General features: G+C 41.8%; 1 protein-coding gene across 9 annotated transcripts in view; it reads right to left on the bottom strand.

The window, feature by feature from the left end:
• Positions 1–13,074, bottom strand: part of VWA3B (von Willebrand factor A domain containing 3B) — a 177,436-nt gene that overhangs the window by 126,984 nt on the left and 37,378 nt on the right. The window lies entirely within an intron of this gene.

Genomic DNA, 13,074 nt, shown 5'->3' with positions numbered 1-13,074 from the left:
CAAGTGAGCAGGGCCCTGCTCCCTGAGCTGGCATTTAAGTCCAGGGCTCAAGGTCCCCCAGTACATCCCCTCTAATAGTTTGCCACCATGAACCCGGCCAGAGCACTGTCCTCCCAGCTCTCCAGGGCCCCTGCATCTACCCTGTGCTCCCAATCGGGGGCTCATAGCCCACCACTGCACTTACCCAACCCCTCTCTTCAATCAAGGCACCGGCCTGATTCCATCATCAAGCTTTGCCCAGCCTCTCCATGAAACGGCCATCTGCCTTCTGCCCCTTCTTAACTCCCATGAAATGACCCAGCCACAACCGCAGCTCTCAGTGCTTTTGCTGCCAGGACACACTCTCAGGCCGCACGCCGTTAGACAGGCTGGCGCCATGTGCAATTCCTGGCTGCCTGGCATGTCAACCTCCACTTCCAAAGAGCACAGAGAAGCATCGGGCAGAGATGGTGAATTAGTGTATCCAGACCTTGAATCCAGGCTAATTTAAGTCAATCCTTCACAAACACAAGGCTTTATTTTTAGTAAGCAGCTGCTAACAACACAGCTCACCACTCAGCACTGTGTCCAGGGCCATCCTGGGGCCGAGAGCTGTCATCTACAGCTTTTCTATGGTATCAGCCTGCAGAGTTGGATTACAGGTTCTGTTTGCAAGGGCACAACATCTCTTCTGTCTTTATATCCTCCAAGGCACTCAGCACAGGATCCAGAGTTTCCAGTAAGAATTCCTATCCTTCCTCCTTTCATTTTTTTTATGAAGAAACAATGATCAAGTATCTAACATGTTCTTTCCTCAAGGAATTGCACTATCTCATAACTGACAGCCCCTAATCATGCAAGAAACTCTTCTGAATGGTATATAACAGACTTATATCATTTGAGCATATGGCTATGCCCTAGGTGTGCTGGATATTGACAGTGACATGCCCTAAAGTAGTAAGCTGTTTACTTTTAGATCTTCATGCCACAGCAAGGAAAGGCTCACCTCTCCCTCCAATATCTGAAATGTTAGCAATACCAGGGGCAGGAGGAGAAAAGTGATTAAATTAAATTAAAACCACTCTCAGCAACTGTGAATCCCAGACCACCCCCTGGGTTGGACTGTGAGCTTGTTAAGTGTGTGGCCCTTTCCCCATGGCCAGGGCTCTTGCGGGAGGAACTGGCACCCCTGGGTGGACTGCCTGAGCCCTAAATGCCTACTCAGCTTTAAGGATATAAAAATGCTGAAGGTGACTCTCAAAGGCTGAACTTTCAGGAAAACACGGCACATCTCTTTTCAGAAAGTGATGAATCATTTAAAAATAATAATAAACAATGAGGTAATTAAAATTCCAAGAGATGTAAAATTATAATATGGATCTGATAAAAGGGGACATATTACATCTATAAAGGGATTGAAAGTGGCGAAATTGTTAGCTTTTGTTATAATGGGAAAATTCGCAGTTCCTTGTGTTAAATTACATATTAAAATATTTTGCTCAGCCTCGCCCTATGGAAATTAACCACTAATTCAGTTCAGTTCAGTCACTCAGTCATGTCCTACTCTTTGCGACCCCATGAACTGCAGCACGCCAGGCCTCCCTGTCCATCACCAACTCCCGGAGTTTACCCAAACCCATGTCCATTGAGTTGGTGATGCCATCCAACCATCTCATCCTCTGTCATCCCCTTCTCCTCCTGCCCTCAATCTTTCCCAGCATCAGGGTCTTTTCAAATGAGTCAGCTCTTCGCATCAGGTGGCCAAAGTATTGGAGTTTCAGCTTCAGCATCAGTCCTTCCAATGAACACCCAGGACTGATATCCTTTAGGATGGACTGGTTGGATCTCCTTGCAGTCCAAGGGACTCTCAAGAGTCTTCTCCAACACCACAGTTCAAAAGTATCAATTCTTCGGCACTCAGCTTTCTTCACCATCCAACTCTCCCATCCATACATGACTATTGGAAAAACCATAGCCTTGACTAGATGGACCTTTGTTGGCAAAGTAATGTCTCTGCTTTTAAATATGCTATCTAGGTTGGTCATAACCTTCCTTCCAAGGAGTAAACGTCTTTTAATTTCATGGCTGCAGTCACCATCTGCAGTGATTTTGGAGCCCAAAAAATAAAGTCTGACACTGTTTCCACTGTTCCCCATCTATTTCCCATGAAGTGATGGGACCAGATGCCATGATCTTAGTTTTATGAATGTTGAGCTTTAAACCAACTTTTTCACTCTCCTCTTTCACTTTCATCAAGAGGCTTTTTAGTTCCTCTTCACTTTCTGCCATAAGGGTGGTGTCATCTGCATATCTGAGGTTATTGATATTTCTCCTGGCAATCTTGATTCCAGCTTGTGCTTCTTCCAGCCCAGTGTTTTTCATGATGTACTCTGCATATAAGTTAAATAAGCAAGTGACAATATACAGCCTTGACGTACTCCTTTTCCTATTTGGAACCAGTCTGTTGTTCCATGTCCAGTTCTAGCAGTTGCTTCCTGAGTACATCATGAGAAATACTGGGCTGGAGGAAGCACAAGCTGGAATCAAGATTGCCAGGAGAAACATCAATAACTTCAGATATGCAGATGACACCACCCTTATGGCAGAAAGTGAAGAACTAAAGAGCCTCTTGATGAAAGTGAAAGAGGAGAGTGAAAAAGTTGGCTTAAAACTCAACATTCATAAAACTAAGATCATGGCCTCTGGTCCCATCACTTCACGGCAAATAGATGGGGAAACAGTGGAAACAGTGACTGACTTTATTTTTCTGGGCTCCAAAATCACTGCAGATGGTGACTGCAGCCATGAAATTAAAAGACACTTGCTCCTTGGAATAAAAGCTATAACAAACCTAGACAGCATATTAAAAAGTGGAGACATTACTTTACCAACAAAGGTCCATCTGGTCAAAGCAATGGTTTTTCCAGTAGTCATGTACAGATGTTTGAGTTGAACCATAAACAAAGCTGAGCACCAAATAACTGATGCTTTTGAACTATGATGTTGGAGGAGACTCTTGAGAGTCCCTTGGACTGCAAGGAGATCAAATCAGTCAATCCTAAAGGAGATCAGTCCTGAATATTCATGGGAAGGACTGATGCTGAAAACTGAAACTCCAATCCTTTGGCCACCTGATGCGAAGAGCTGACTCATTGGAAAAGACCCTGATGCTGGGAAAGATTGAGGGCAGGAGGAGAAGGGGATGACAGAGGATGAGATGGTTGGATGGCATCACTGACTTGATGGACATGAATTTGAGCAAACTCCAGCAGTTGCTGATGGACAGGGAAGCCTGGCGTGCTGCAGTCCATGGGGTGGCAATGAGCTGGACATGACTGAGCAACTGAACTGAACCGAGACCTTCTCATTTATCAGGTGAAGGTGTGACCTAAGGGAAGAAGAAGATTGAGTGTAGGTGGGCAATTCTTAAACCTTAAACTGAGATCCTATAGTTATGATGGGAAATTAAATTACCAAGTGGAAGCAAAATTGATATCCTAAGACTGTGGGGTTCCCTGAATAGGAACTTTGTCTTCTATTCCTTTTGAATTTCCTCCTCACCCCTATTGAGACTCCAAAGCACACACAAGGCATTTAATAAGTGCTTAATTAACCAGAGGACTGTCTCAGAGCAGTATTAATAAGAAATCCAAGGCAAACCATCATTAGAAGGAGCAGGACTTTGGAGATGACTAAAGTCTCAGCCTCGTAAACTGTAATGTGGCAACAGTTTTGGAAGTGCAGCTGCTCCGGCTCCATCTATTGAATTAAACTGAGTTCTCAGGAGCAGGAAGGAGACCTCTGAGAGAACCGCTCTCAGTAAACCATAAACAGGCACCAGTCGGTGCTTCTAAATTAAATTACAGCTTAGAAACAAAGAAGTGATGCCAAGTCTGAGTGATGGGCCTGCAAACTTTAAATATCTAATTCAAGATCACAATGTCTTCCAAGGATAAGGACTTGGTTGCTTTTTCTCCTTAAGCCAGACAGCCAGAACATACCTTAAAATAAGTAAATTTTGGTTTTGTAATACCTAGTTTCTTTCATGCATTTTTCCTTCATCAACACACAAAAAAGTTTAGTTTCCAAAGGTAGAATCAGCCAAACTTTTACAGCCACACCGTTTTTGGACTTCAGGACAATACCGTGGAGCAGAACAGATTTCCTAACACCATTTTGCCAGGTGTATTGGACACAAAAACTCAGAAAATCATCATCTTTTCCTATTACCCGAAATTCACTCCTTTTCTACTTCTTTTTTTTTTGCCCCTCACCTTTTTTTTTTTTTCCACACTATACAGCATGGGGGATATCTTAGTTCCCCAACCAGGGATTGAACCCACGCCCCCTGCACTGGCAGCTCAGCATCTTAACCTCTGGACTACAATGGAGTTTCCTTTTTTCCCATATTTTTTTAATTGAGATATAGTTATGCTATATAGTAAGTCTTTGTTGTTTATTTATTTTACATATAGTCATGTGTATCTGCTAATCCCAAACTCCTTATTTATCCCTCCCCCACCCTCTCCCTCTTGGTAATCACAAATTTGTTTTCAATGTCTATGAGTCTATTTCTGTTTTATAAACAAGTTCCTTTGTATCTATTTTGAGATTCCATATATAAGTGATATCATATGACACTTGTCTTTCTCTGACTTCACTGAGTATGATAGTCTCTAGGTCTGTGCCTATAAAGTCAACTAATACCTGAAAAAGGAGCCAAGAATCCTCACTCAATAGAAAAATTATAGTCTCTTCAATAAATGGTGTTGGGAAAACTGAATATTCACATGTAGAATGAAACTGGACCTCTATCTTATGCCACTCATCAAATCAACTCTAAATGGATTAAAGGCTTAAACATAAGTAAGTTAAATATTTTGAAACTGTAAAACTACTAGAAGAAAACATAGGGGAAAAGCCCCTTGATACAGGTTTTGGCAAAAATTTTTGAGGATATGACACCAACAGAGCAAGCAACAAAAGCAAAAATAAATAAGTGGGGCTATATCAAACTAAAAATTGTCTGCACAGAGAAAGAAACTATCAGTAAAACAAAAGGCAACCTATAGAATGGAAGTATAATAGATATTTACCAACCTTTTATCTTAGGAGGAGTTAATATAGAAAATGTAAAGGAACTCAAACAACTTAATAGCAAAAACACAAACAATCCAATTAAAATGGGCAAACAACTTGAATAGATATTTTTCCAGAGAAGACATACAAACGGTCAAGAGATACATGAAAAGGAGCTCAACATCACTAATTATCAGGAAAAAACAAATCAATACCACAAGATATCACTGAAAATCTGTTAAAATGGCTATTATAAAAAGACAAGAGTGTTGGTGAGAATGTAGAGAAAAGGCAACATTTGTGCACTGTTGATGGGAAATGTAAACATGTGAAGCCACTACAAAAAACAGGATGGAGATTCCTCAAGAAACTGAAAATAGAACTATCATATGATCCAGCAATCCCACTTCTGGGTATATAACCAAGCAAAATGAAATTACTGTCTTAAAGAGACATCTGTACTCCCATGTTCATAGCAGCATTATTTACAACAGTCATAACATGGAAATAACCTAATTATCCACTGACAGATGAATGGATTTAGAAAATGTGATTTTATATTTTATTTTTTATGGGTATAAAAATTTAAAACATCTATCTATGCAATATTAATCAGTCATGAGATAGAAGGAAATCTTCTCATTTGTAACAACATGAATGAAACTTGAGGGCAGCTAAGCGAAATAAATTAGAAAGGCAAATGCTATTATGATCTCACTTATATGTGAAAACAAAAAAAGCCAAAGTTGTAGAAAGAGGAAGTAGAGTGGTGACTGTCAGTGGCTGGGGTGAGAGAAATGGAGAGAAATTGGTCAAAAGGTACAAATTTCTAATTATTAGATGAATAAATCCTGGAGATCTAATGTACACTGTGGTGACTATATTTAACAATACTGTATTATACACTTGAAGGTTGCTAAAAGAATAGATATTGAATGCTCTCAAAACACAAGAAATGTAATTATGTGAGGTGATGGATGCTTTAACTAAGCTTATTGTGATAAACATTTCACAATATATGTGTATCATGTCATCATATTGTACATCTTAAACTTTCACAATATGTCAATTGTATCTCAATAAAGCTTGGTGGAATAAAAGAAACTCCTGGGCAACCAGGCAAAAAGACAAGTCACTTATGAAAGAAAAAAAATCAAGCTGGCCTTGGAGTTCTTCTCGGCAGCATGATCTATGAGAAGATACTGCAGCACAACCCGTAACACACACAAGACAAACAAAATGTGAGCCAGAGCTTTCCATCCAGCCAAGATGTCTTAAGTATAAAGAGGTAGAAAAGAACATTTGGAAACGCTGAGGATATTTTTTTCTCTGATTCCCTCCTTGGAGAAACTATTAGAAGATAAACTTTAGCCAACCAAGGGATGGCTTGGGAAACCAAAGCAGATGGACTGCAAGTGAGAACTAAATGTACTTAAGAGAAGAATTAAAACAAACACGAGAACTGGAATGACAGAAGAAAAGGTAAACAAATTTAGTCTTTGAGTTGCTTACCTTGGGGTAGTAACAGGAGAGTAACCCACAGGATGATGATGGCTATGACAATAACAAGGTATAAATTATTGGCTGGTTAACTACATACCAGGTACTGTGTAAAACACTGTGTGTGCGTGTATACACACACACAGTGTTTTATACAGTGTATACACACACACACACATATACACACATATACATATATATATAAATATATTCCTAACAACTCATAAGGTGAACGTCATCAGGCGTGCTGCATGCTCAGTCACTTCAGTCGTATCTGACTCTTTGCAACCCCATGGACTGTAGCCCGCCAGGCTCCTCTGCCCTTGGGATTCTCCAGGCAAGGATACTGGAGTGGGTTGCCATGTCCTCCTCCAGGGGATCTTCCTGGCCCAGGGATGGAACCCAAGTCTCTTATGCCTCCTGCAATGGCAGGTGGCTTCTTTGCCACTAGTGCCATGTGGAAAGGCCCAAACATCATCATCTCCATTCATAAATAAGAAAGCTAAAGATCAGATTAGTTAAGTACCTTAACTAAGATCACATAGCTAAGTGATAAATCCAAACCTAGGTCTGGCTCCAAAGTCTGGGCCTTTAATTCTACTGCATTTGAGTTCCCTGAACATAGTACAACACCTTATTACTCTCCGCCTCCTCATCATTTAACACAAAAAATATAATATACAGCAATATGCTTCCCAGGTGGCACAGGGGTAAAGAATCCACCTGCCAATGCAGGAGATGCAAAAGATGCGGTTTGATCCCTGGGTCTGGAAGATCCCCTAGAGAAGGAAATGGCAACCCACTCCAGTATTCTTGCCTGGGGAATCCCATGGACAGAGGAGCCTGGTGGGCTAAAGTCCACGGGGTCATAAAGAGTTGGACATGACTGAGCAACTGAGCACATGGCACAAAAACAGTAATATAATATAGTATAATATAATAATAATTTATTAGTCCCATTTTATAGATGAGAGAAGGAAGCAGAAAGGTTAAATAACTTTCCCAAAGTTACACAGCTACTTAAGTGATGATGCAGCTAGTGTGGCTCTAGAGCAATACAATCCAATACTAATTCAATAGGAGAACCACATATATAATTTCTAATTTTCTAGTAGCCACAATTAAGTTAGGAAGAACTTAATTTTATCAATATATTTGATGCAATGCATATTTTTATGTTATCAGTTTGACATTTAATCTATATTTTGTAATAATTTACATTTTTTTCATGTGGTAATTTGCATTCTTCCCCACTCAGTCTTTGAGATCCTAGATGTATTTTTCACTTACAGCGCATCACCTTTTTTTTTTTTTTGCCACTCGGTGCAGTTTGTAGGATTTCAGTTCCGGAGCAGGGATTGAACTGGGGCCCCTAGCAGGGAAAGCGCCGAATCCTAATCACTGGACCACCAGGGGATTCCTTACAACGCATCTCAAATTGGATTCACACTTCAATGCTCACTAGCCACATGTGGTCGATGGCTCCCATACTGAACAGAACAGATCCAAACCTACACTCGTCACCAATTTAATAGCATGCCAACTCTCCATTTTTCATTCTCCAACACTGATTCCTGAAGTGTTATTTTATAAAATAAGAAATAGCAACTGGATATATTCTCTTCCTTCAGAGAAAGCCCAACCTGGGGTTAAGGTTTCACCTCTATAAAAGGTCATATTTATGCTTGTCATTCAGTTCAGTCGCTCAGTTGTGTCCAACTCTTTGCTACCCAAGGACTGCAGCATGCCAGGCTTCCCTGTCCATCACCAGCTCCCAGAGTTTGCTCAAACTCATGTCCATCGCGTCATTGATGCCATCTGACCATCTCATTCTCTGTCATCCCCTTCTCCTCCTGCCTTCAGTCTTTCCCAGCATCAGAGTCTCTTCCAATGAGTCAGTTCTTTGCATCAGGTGGCCAAAGTATTGGAGCTTCAGCATCAGCATCAGTCCATCCAGTGAATATTCAGGACTCATCTCCTTTAGGATTGACTGATTTGATCTCCTTGCAGTCTAAGGGATTCTCAAGAGTCTTCTCCAACACATATTCAAAAGTATCAGTTCTTTGGCACTCAGCTTTCTTTATGGTCCAATTCTCACATCCAAGCATGACTACTGGAAAAACCATAGCTTTAACTAGATGGACCTTTGTTGGCAAAGTAATGTCTCCATTTTTTAATATGCTTTCTAGGTTGGTCATAGCTTTTCTTCCAAGAAGCAAGCGTCTTTTAATTTCACAGCTGCAGTCACCACCTGCAGTGATTTTGGAGCCCAAGAAAATAAAGTCTGTTTCCATTGTTTCCCCATCTATTTGCCTTGAAGTGATGGGACTGGATGCCACGATCTTAGTTTTTTAAATGTTGAGTTTTAAGCCAGCTTTTCACTCTCCTCTTTCACTTTTATCAAGAGGCTCTTCAGTTCCTCTTTGCTTTCTGCCATAAGGGTGGTGTCATCAGCATATCTTAGATTATTGCTATTTCTCCCGCCAATCTTGATTTCAGCTTGTGCTTCATCCAGTCTAGCATCTCACATGATGTACTCTACATGTAAGTTAAATAAGCAAGGTGACAATATACAGCCTTGGCATACTCCTTTCCATGTTCCATGTCCAGTCCTAACTGTTGCTTCTTGACCTGCATACAGGTTTCTCAGGAGGCAGGTAAGGTGGTCTGGTATTTCCATCTCTTTAAGAATTTTCCAGTTTGTTGTGACCCAAGCAGTCAATGAAACAGAAGTAGATGTTTTTCTGAAACTCTCTTGCCTTTTCTATGATCTAACAGATGTTGGCAATTTAATCTCTGGTTCCTCTGCCTTTTCTAAATCCAACTTGAACATCTGGAAGTTCTTGGTTCATGTCCTGTTGAAGCCTGGCTTGGAGAATTTTGAGCATTACTTTGCTAGCATGTGAAATGAGTGCAATTGTGTGGTAGTTTGAACATTCTTTGGCATTGTCTTTCTTTGGGATTGGAACGAACACTGACCTTTTCCAGTCCTGTGGCCACTGCTGAGTTTTCCAAATTTGCTGGCATATTGAGTGCAGCACTTTTACAGCATCATCTTTTAGGATTTGAAATAGCTCAACTGAATTCCGTCACTTCCACTAGCTTTGTTCAAAGTGATGCTTCCCAAGGCCCATTTTACTTCTCATTCCAAGATGTCTGGCTCTAGGTGAGTGATCACACCATGGTGGTTATCTGGGTCATGAAGATCTTTTTTGTATAGTTCTTCTGTGTATTCCTGCCATCCCTTCTTAATATCTTCTGCTTCTGTTAGGTCCATACCATTTCTGTCCTTTATTGTGCCCATCTTTGCATGAAATGTTCCCTTGGTATCTCTAATTTTCTTGAAGAGATCTCTAGTCTTTCCCATTCTATTGTTTTCTTCTATGTGTATCGTTGGATCATATTTTTTACATTCATCTGTTCTCCCTGTATTTTTCTCTTCCCCATCTCTTTCCTGCACATTGACGCAGGTATCAGGAACACAGCAAAGTTGCCCAAAAAAAGGCAGAGCAGGAAGATGAAATAGCCTGCAAGACATTCTGGCTTTTTCTATTGAAGCCTAACCCTGTCCCCCATCCCCCTGAGGAGAGGTGCTGGGGTTTACAAAGCAGGCAGCTTTAAGAAGCAGTAGGAAGAGAAGCATTGTCCCAGATTGGAAGGAGGTTCCCCTTGGCTTGGGGAAGAAGAGAAGAGCATCCTAGGATAAGGTAAGAACTGGCTCTGAGTCTCTGCTGCACCCTGGGATGAAGGCCCAGGGTAAATGGTGGGGGGGTAGAGTTTGCAAAGGACTCCCACATCTAAAGCCACCACGTACAGGAGCAGCAGAGAACTGCTCAGCATGGAGTGACCATAAGACAGGCGCAGGGGATATTTATAGGGCAATTGGCAGGAACAGATGTCCAACTACTAGAGTCACCTCCTGATGCCTTAGCGCAGCTGAGGATCTCCAAGCTGTGGGAAAAGCTCAGGAGTCATCCCTGGGAATGACTGGGGTTAACTTTCCCCTAATCTGCTGTGATAGTAGGGCACTGGAATCAAACATTAAACTGAATTCTAGAAACCAAAGAAAGTGGCCAGCCTTGGAGTTGCACCCTATACACACACAAAGAGAGAATGGAATATTATTCAGCCTTTAAACGGAAGGAAATTCTGACACACGCTATAACATGGATGAGCCCTGAGGACATGTGCTAAGTAAAATTAGCCAGTGACAAAACACATGGTGTGTGATTCCAATTACCTACAACAGTCAGATTCACAGACAGGAAGGAGAATGGTAAATGTGAGGGGCAGGGCGAAATGGACAGTTTTTTAAATGGGTACAGAGTTTCAGTTTTCCAAGAGGGACAAAGTTCTGGAGATGGTTGCACAACACAGTGAGGGTACTTGACACTGCTGAGTTTAGAGAATCTACTTAACACTTTAAAAATGGTTCAGATGATAATTTTTTTTTTTTTTGGCTGTGCCACTTGGCATGTGAGATCTTAGTTCACCGACCTGGGATCGAACCCATGCCCTCTGCAGCATAGTGTCTTAACTACTGGACTGTCAGGGAAGTCCTTAAGATGATAAATTTTATGTTATGTACATTTTACAACAGTTATTAAAAACTATTATCTTGACTACAGAGGTTTATAGCCTTGATGTAGTGCATGGGGTGAGGGGAACTCACGCTCTGGAAGCCTCAAAGTCAGAAACAGCAGGACATTTCTTTCAGTTGGCAGTTCACTTCTCTGAGCACTGCTCCTCCAGCACCTCACTTGACAGTATGTCTTTTTTACATAACAGAAGGAAGAATTATCTCTAGAGGAGACTAGAGAGGGCCTTGAAGAAGCTTGTAACTGATAAATGCTTGAGACAGATGATGGAGAGACAGGGAGGGGGAACTGATCAGGGCAAGATTGGAGAACTGCCTCTGAGCCTGAGTGAGGCTGAAAACCACACATTTTCCAAACCAAAACCATCTCAAGGATTTCTGGGCAGTTTTTTTTGTTTTTTTTTTTGAGTAGGAGAGGTAGGTTCTGAAATGCTGGCATTTCTAGGACACTGTGATGGATTGAAGGGACAAGATCACATATTTAGGATTTGGGATTCTCTTCCTAATTCAGAACATGTGATCACTGAAATGGCATTAGAATGGCAGGCCACGCCCTGAGGACCTCATTCTAAGAAAAATATTTTTATCTGTAATTTGATTTGTATGCTTCAAGGGCATTGGAAAGAGGGTAGTTGCTGAAAATGTAAGTTATGCAGACAGAGACGCTTCCCTTTATAACAAGTTGCCAAGGAACACATAGGCCTGAATTAAACCCCATTTACGGTCACTGGTGCGCCTTGGGGAGCTGGTGACATCTCACATTCTTTACTTTGATTGATTCATTGCCCACTAGGCTTAATCTTATAAATTACCATCAAAGGCAAGGCATACATCCTAAATTAATGTTTTTCTTAGATTAGCATCTTGTTTATCAACTGACATTTTCTTGAATCCCCTGGAGATGTCCACCTCACCATCAGAGCAAAGGTGTAAGTGACCCAAAGCAGTGACCCTGATGAGCTCAACTGGAACCTCGCCCCTGCTCTGGGGCGACCCAGAATCTGGACTCACAAAGTGTGTGTCAACCCCCGAGCTGTGAAAGCAAGTGGCTCCAACGCAGTCCCAGGGCCCTTCTCTCTGGAGCCTCTGCAACACCATTATGGAAACAGAGGAAACTTGCAAGCATGTGTACCCTGCGCTTCTTCCCCAGCCCCAAATCACCCCCAAAGAACAGCTCCTGGCTGTTTGAAGCTAGAAATCTTTCTGATGATTATTATAAGTCAGCGGGAAGATAGCGGTCAGGATAGGCTTTCCCAGACTTCTAATGCCCTCTATGCTGGGCCATCTCACATTCCCACAGGAGCTGCCTTCCCTGCTCCACTCCTCTCCGTGGTGTTTACTCAGTGTATTTGGAGCTTAGCCATTTCATGAGCTCCCCAAAGAAACTCTCATCTCCTGCTTTCGGAGGAAGCTTCTAGAACTGGATTCCTGAACCACAGTACTCTTTCTCACTTATTTCCTGAGCTTGTTCTCAATGCCTATTAAACTCTCTGATCACATCTTTTGAATGAAAGAGGAAGTTCATTCAGCTTCCAGAGTTTCCTGTATGCCCCTGGCCCTCACAAGAGGCAGGATCATCCAGCATGTACATCTAGAAGCACTGCCAGCCCTGACGGGGAGGCAGCAGAAAACCCACAACAAGTGAGGGCATTATAGCTTCCAGACAATCCAGGGCACAGAGCAGCTCTGCCTGTCCAAGAATAAAGACTGCACTGACACGCCTGGGGCCATGTCTCTAGAAGTCTCCCAAATTAGGAAACACATTTCACTGAGGCTACTTCCTCAGGTGATACACTTATGCCTGGTTGCCAGGCTGCCAAATTCTCCATTAACATCTATGAACTCTGCCCTTGTACCACATGAATAATACAAAAGATACGGTTAGTCCCTCTCCCTTGTGCTTTATTTTTCAAGGCTAG

The sequence above is a fragment of the Cervus canadensis genome, chromosome 5 (assembly GCF_019320065.1).
Source record: "Cervus canadensis isolate Bull #8, Minnesota chromosome 5, ASM1932006v1, whole genome shotgun sequence".
Lineage (NCBI taxonomy): Eukaryota > Metazoa > Chordata > Mammalia > Artiodactyla > Cervidae > Cervus > Cervus canadensis.
This window is presented reverse-complemented; position numbering and strand designations above follow the sequence as displayed.